This window comes from Myotis lucifugus, unplaced genomic scaffold (assembly GCF_000147115.1).
Source record: "Myotis lucifugus unplaced genomic scaffold, Myoluc2.0 scaffold_9196, whole genome shotgun sequence".
NCBI classification, from domain to species: Eukaryota; Metazoa; Chordata; class Mammalia; order Chiroptera; family Vespertilionidae; genus Myotis; species Myotis lucifugus.
In genome coordinates, this window is record NW_005880244.1 from 1 (window position 1) to 6,462 (window position 6,462).

General features: G+C 57.8%; 1 pseudogene; it reads right to left on the bottom strand.

Annotated features, from left to right (window-relative positions):
* Window positions 1-1,481: 1,481 nt before the first annotated feature.
* LOC102427021 lies at window positions 1,482-6,108 on the bottom strand (annotated as a pseudogene).
* Window positions 6,109-6,462: the final 354 nt, after the last annotated feature.

Consider the following 6,462-nt stretch of genomic DNA (forward strand, 5'->3'; position numbering starts at 1 on the left):
ACGAGGCCTCTAGTAAGCACATAATTAGCACTTCGGTTTATCTCTTTTTACCACCCTCCACCCCCACATGGAGGTATGTCGGTCTGTTCCCTGTCTCCCTGCTTCCGGTCTCATTCTATTGGTCAATTCACGTCGTTCATTAGATTCCACCCATCAGTGAGATCATGTGATATCTGCTTTTCTTGGATCACCCAAACTTTGTCCTTGTTCCTGCAAAAGCAACAAGGACCCCAGGTTCCGGGTCCTCCTGGGTCAGTAGCACCTGCACGCGTGGATGGGCGGCCCCTCACGTCTCCCGGTATCACTCCCAGAGCACCTCGGGTCCCGATGCAGGGGCCTGGGCTGCAGGGTTGGGTGCGGAGGTGGGCAGGCCCAGGGACGCGCTCACCTCAGCTGGGCGCCTCAGCGCGGCCACCGCCATTGGACCCGGTGGCCCGAGTGGAGGTGACAGCCGAGCGACCAGGGCGGGGACCCTGGCCCAGAGGTCCCGAGGCCGGGCTCGCGGGCAGCGCTGCCCCCACCCCTAGCCCAGCCCCTGGAGCCCAAGCCCGAGCTTCTAACTAAGGAACCAACCCATGAACCCCTCAAATGGGCGCCAGAACACCGGAGCCGGCTTCGCTGTTCCTCAAAAGGGCAGCAGGACGGTTTCTGGGAAGTTGTGGGGGCTGCTGTTCAGGGAAGTGTCTACGTGACACCCACTGGTGGCTGGTAGTTTGTTGCATGAATCATCAGGGATCATACATTACGAACCAGTATCCGTGATGGGCACACGCTTCTCAGGACGTAACGTGTACCTTGGCTTTGGGAATATTTTTCTATTTCTTCTTTCTTATTGAATTTATTGCAGTGACATTGGGTAATAAAAGTATACAGGTTCCAAGTGTGCATCCTACATCGCGTGTGTTGTACTGTGTGTTCACCTTCCGTCACCATTTACCCGCCCTTTACCCTCTTCTACTCCCCCCACCTCCTTTCCTCTCTGGTAATCACCACCCTGTTCTCCATCCATCCATCGGCATCCCGCGAGCTCGCAGCACCGGGTGTCTGCAGGACAATGGGGGGGGGGGGGGGGCCTAGGGCGGAGCCATCGGTGTGTGTGAGTCATAATCATCTGGCCACTCGCGTTCAAATATACCCCACGTTCAAAGGCTGTTCAATCGCGTTGTTTACCCACATCTTCAGAAAAAAAATCACTTCTGTCATGGTAAACAACCTGCTTCCCTATTTATAATGGTCTGGCCCTCTAGCCACTTCAGCGTGAAATTATAGCTAATTTGCCTACAAACATCAGGCGGTCATAATAATCTGGCCACTCAGTGTGTGTGTGTGTGTAATTTTTTTAAAAGATTTTTTTTTTTTTTTTAAATCACATTAACTATTGGGAGGTATTAACTGGGCCACTTCACAATGTCAACAATCCTCTGCTCAAACGGGCTTCGGTTGTGTTAATATGTATATAAAGCTGACATTAAAAAGAAAAGTCCTTTTTCTCAGCAGTGTGTTTATTCAGGAAGAGAGAAATGTGATTGGGGGCGGGAGGAAGTGCGAGGGTTGTTTTGGAGAAAAGTGAGAGTTTTGGAGTGACAGTGCTCTCACAGGGCGCGTGGCTGGAATAGCTGATTTCTTAAAGGACGTGCATTTACACTAAGAGCCAAAAAGCTGGAACCAAGTCCAATGTCCTCCATTAAATGTAAACACTCACAGACAGAACGGCTCTCAAGAACAGAAGGAAGAAAGGACTTCACGTAAGTGTGATTGATGTAATACTGTGAGCATGAGGGAAATCAAAATTCAAAACCTTTGAGAACAATTCATGACACGTATCGTATAAAATTCTATAAAACACAGTCTGTGAAAGAAACTAACACCAGCCCCTCCTGAGAGCAGAGGGAGAGACTGCAAAGGGCACAAGGTGAGAGGAACTGGCCGTGGTGACTCTGACCGTGAGGGACACGGGCCACAACGAAGCAACTACCACAGGCCACTCGTCCCCACAGCCTCCAGCCGCTGGAACACGAACGGAGGGCACACCCTCTCGTTGCCGATGCCTCACTGTGTCTTGAAACAAATGATGGTCTCAGCCCAGCCCCTGCAGTCCCACAACCACGAGCAGCAGCCACCCAACTCGAGACGTGAAGGCACATGATCCCTCCGTGTGGCAGCCGGGAAGCAGCCTCCTCACGATGGCGCTCAGCATACGGTGTGACCTCCTGGGGAGGCAGCCGACCTGCACTGGCAGGAGCAGCGGAGCTTGTCCCAGCCTGACCTCCTCCTCTGGGCTGGCACCCAGGCGTGAGGACCACAGAGTGCTGCCCGTCTCTCGGGAGGCCTGGCAGAAGGGCAACCCTTCTTCTCAAGACACCATTACCCGGCCCGACCTCAACCAACAAAACTGAGTCCAGATGATGCCCTTAGTCAGAAAGGAGGGAATGAGTCTCCCTCCCCAGCTCAAACATCCGAGGAACCTGGGGTGGTTGGCAGAGTGTGCGATGGCCTGGGCAGGGGCACGAATTCAGGCAAAGGAGGCGGCGGAGTAGACATAAGTTTCCTGTGCATCCGGAAGAATCCATGGGGGGATCTCCCTGCTGTGATGCTGCAGCATGAAGTTCACCATCAGCAGTCGCTTCCCGACAGGAAGTGGCGTGTTCCCTGAGGCGAGTCTCAGGCTCCTCCCGTGTGGACTCTCTGGGGCCAAACAAGGTTAATGTCTGTAAAGAATCTCTGGGTTAAGCCGTCGTGTGAACCTGACAACAGAGCAGTGGCTACAAGCCGCCCGAAGTCACTGACATCCCTGAGGTCATCGGGTATGAAGTTTCCTGTGCTGAATGATGTGGGAGCTCTGGCTGAAGGATTTCCCACACTCCCCACACTCGTAAGGCCTTTCTCCCGTGTGAACTCGCTGATGCTGGATGAGGTTGGACTTTTGGCTGAAGGATTTCTCACACTCGTCACACTTGTAAGGCCCGGGCTCCGGTGTGAACCCTCCGGTGCTGGTTGAGCGTGGAGCTGTGGCTGAACGACCGCCCACAGTCCCCGCACTCGTACGGCCTTTCCCCCGTGTGGATCCGCAGGTGCTGCACCAGCTTGCACTTGTAGCTGAAGGATTTCCCGCACTCGCTGCACTTGTAGGGCCGCGCCCCGTTGTGGATCTTCTGGTGCTGGACCAGGTTGGAGCTCTGGCTGAAGGAGCTCCCGCACTCGCCGCACTTGTACGGCCGGGCCCCCGTGTGCACGCGCTGGTGCTTGATGAGGGTGGAGCTGTAGCTGAAGGACTTCCTGCACTCCCCGCACTCGAACGGCTTCACCCGGTTGTGGATCTGCAGGTGCTGCACCAGCCGGAGCTTGTAGGTGAAGGCCTTCCCGCACTCGCTGCACTTGTACGGCCGGGCCCCGGTGTGGACCCTGTGGTGCTGGATGAGGTAGTAGCTTTGGCTGAAGGATCGCCCGCACTCGTTGCACGCGTAGGGCCTCGCTCCCGGGCCGGGGGCCTGGCCGTCCGGGACCGCGGGGCTTTGCTGAAAGGGCTTCTCGCCGTCGTCACAGTCATAGTGACTCTGAGGGGGAAGCTGCTGGTGCTGAAGGGGTTTGTATTCGTGGCCAACCAGCTGCCCGTAGTCAGTGCCAGGGTAATGGCTCCCCCCGCTGTGCCAGGCCTCCCCATCCCCGCACTGGAAGCTGCCGGGGGGCGGTGCCCCTCGGAGGGAGGCCTGGTGCTGCAGGAGACTCACCATGGCCAGGAAGTCCTCCCTGACGGCCCCACAGAAGGCAAAGGGCTTCCCCGACGTGTCCACGGCGTCCACGGCGCTCCAGAGTGGCTTCTCGTCCCGGGGCTTCCCGCGCAGGCCCGCAGCGAGCCAGGGCTGCCTTCCGCAGGCCTCACAGGCCCCTGGGAACTCGGTCAGGCACAGCACGTCTCCCCCGACCAGGACACACTTCTCACAGGGCTGAGCCTCCTGAGTGGCTGGATCTGGACTTGGCGTCCGGCCCAGGGATGTCTGTGCCACAGACACACCCTGCGCAGACAGCACCGCCTCCTCCGCCTCCGCCTCCGCCGCCTCCACTCCGTACCAGCAACCTGGGGGCACAGAGAGGCTGCTGAGTGCACGCTGACCTCAGACGTGCGTGAAGGACACCCAAGAACTGAATGCAGTGGACGGTTTTCAGGCTGGTGAATGGGGCTGCTTTGTACCAAGGACTGGAACTCGAAAAGCCCCAAGAATTAAGGGGGTCACCAAGTGACTCCTCTTCCTATGGCCTTCAGAGAGGAAGGGAGAGGAGGAGAGAGAAACATCCATGATGAGAGAGAACCACGGATCAGCTGCCTCCTGCACGCCCCACACTGGAGACTGAGTCTGCCAACTGGGCATCCGCCCGACCAGGAATCGAACTGACCTCCTGGTTCATAGGTCGATGTTCAACTGCTGCACCATGCCAGCCAGAGATGGCTTTATTTTTTATTTTATTTTATTTTTTAAAAATATTTGATTTTTTTCAGAGAGGAGGGAAGAAGGATAGAGAGTTAGAAACATCGATGAGAGAGAAACATCGATCAGCTGCCTCTTGCACGCCCCCTACTGGGGATGTGCTCGCAACCAAGGTACGTGCCCTTGACCGGAATCGAACCTGGGACCCTTGTGTCCACAGGCCGCCGCTCTATCCACTTATCCACTGAGCCAAACCGGTTAGGGCCAGAGATGGTTTGAAAGGTGTGTGCGACCCTCGCAACATTACAGGTGAGAGAACAATAGGCAACAGAGGATCAGAGTCTGGGTAGAAAGAGAGCGAGAGAAATGTCCAGAAGGGGGACGGGCAGGTGGGCACGCGGTGGGGCCAGGGACAGGCTCCTGGTGAGGCCTGAGCACGACCCCCCCCCACCCCCCATGCCCGCTGCCGTTCATTGTCACGCCCATCACGCCCATCACGGGAAACCGAGGACGCTTCCTCCTAAACCCCAGGTGAGCAGGGGCGGGGCCAAGGGGACAGAGCCCTCAGGCAGGAAGTGAGGAGCCAGCACTGCCCGGAGCCGTTCTGAACGTAACAGACGGGCAGGGGTTCTGTGAGAACAACCCTGGGACACAGCAGTGACGACCCGGACGGGCAGATGGGATCACAGGGGGAGAATGGCCTGGAAGTGATCCAGCCGGGAGGGGGGGGGGGAACGGACCACACGGGGGACGGAGAGGCAGGGTCAGCTGAGGAGCAGTCTGGGCTGCAGGTCTGCGGTGAGTCTACGCGGGCAGGGAGCTGGGGAAAGGTCTCGACAGGAGCAGAGCAGTGCACCCTGGGAGGACAAGCACAGGTGGGGTCTCCAGCTGGCACTGGGAACAGCAGGGAAATCACGGGGCCAAGTACTGCCAGACACTAACGCAGCAACATGAACGCCAACTGCAACTGAGAAGGTGGAGCCCAGCGGCCTGGTGACTGAGCGCCGACCTGTGAACCAGAAGGTCACGGTTTGATTCCTGGTCAAGGGCACATCCCTGGGATGCGGGCTCCATCCCCAGTGGGGGGCGTGCAGGAGGCAGCCGATCCATGATTCTCTCTCATCATTGACGTCTCTCTTTCTCTCTCGTCCTCTATGAAATCAGTAACAATATTTTTAAAAAGAGAAGATGCGTCTAACCCGTCACTGGGTGGGTGTGGGGACTCACCCAGCGAGGTCACCAGGGCGAAGTTGTCCAGCATCACGTCGTGGTAGAGGCACCGCTGCGTCTCGTCCAGGAGCCCCCACTCCTCCCAGGAGAAGTACACGACCACGTCCTCAAAGCTCACGCGGCCCTGCCACGAGGGAGAGACAAAGCTGCAAACCCGCTGCAGGCCCGGCAGCCCCTCCCCCCTCACACCTGCCCCAACACCCGCCCAGAGGAATGCCAGGCTGCACCCCAGGTGGCCCCGTGCGCTCACCAGCACCCCAGCCAGGCAGCTCCCCAATACCCTCCCGGTGGGCCTCCACGCTACACCCGATGTGCCTGCAACCTTCACTTAAGTCCCTATGCCTAGGACCGGGGGCCCCTGCCTCACACACACTCCCCACCTGCTCTTCTCTGACAGTCACCCCTCACATGGCATCACAAGTACTTGGCTCAGCCCGGCCGGCGTGGCTCAGGGGCTGAGTGTCACCTGTGAGCCAGGTCAGGGCTCAATCCCAGGCTGCAGGCTCGATCCCAGTGTGGGGCCTGCAGGAGATCAAGGATTCTCTCTCGTGACTGATGTTTCTCTCTCTCCCTCTTCCTTCCTCTCTGGAATCCATAAAGTACGTGGCACAAACTGGACCTCGTACTGTAACAGACCAAATGGACCCTCACGCCCCCTGTGAAGGCCCGTCTGCTTGGGGTCTCGCTTCCATCTCAGCCGCCTCGAACCTACCCAGGGTCCTCTCCTCCCGCTGAACCGTCCGCACAGTCAGACCTTTCCCTCTCTCATCCACCGGCCACGCTAATCCACTGTGTTGCCCCCACTGAA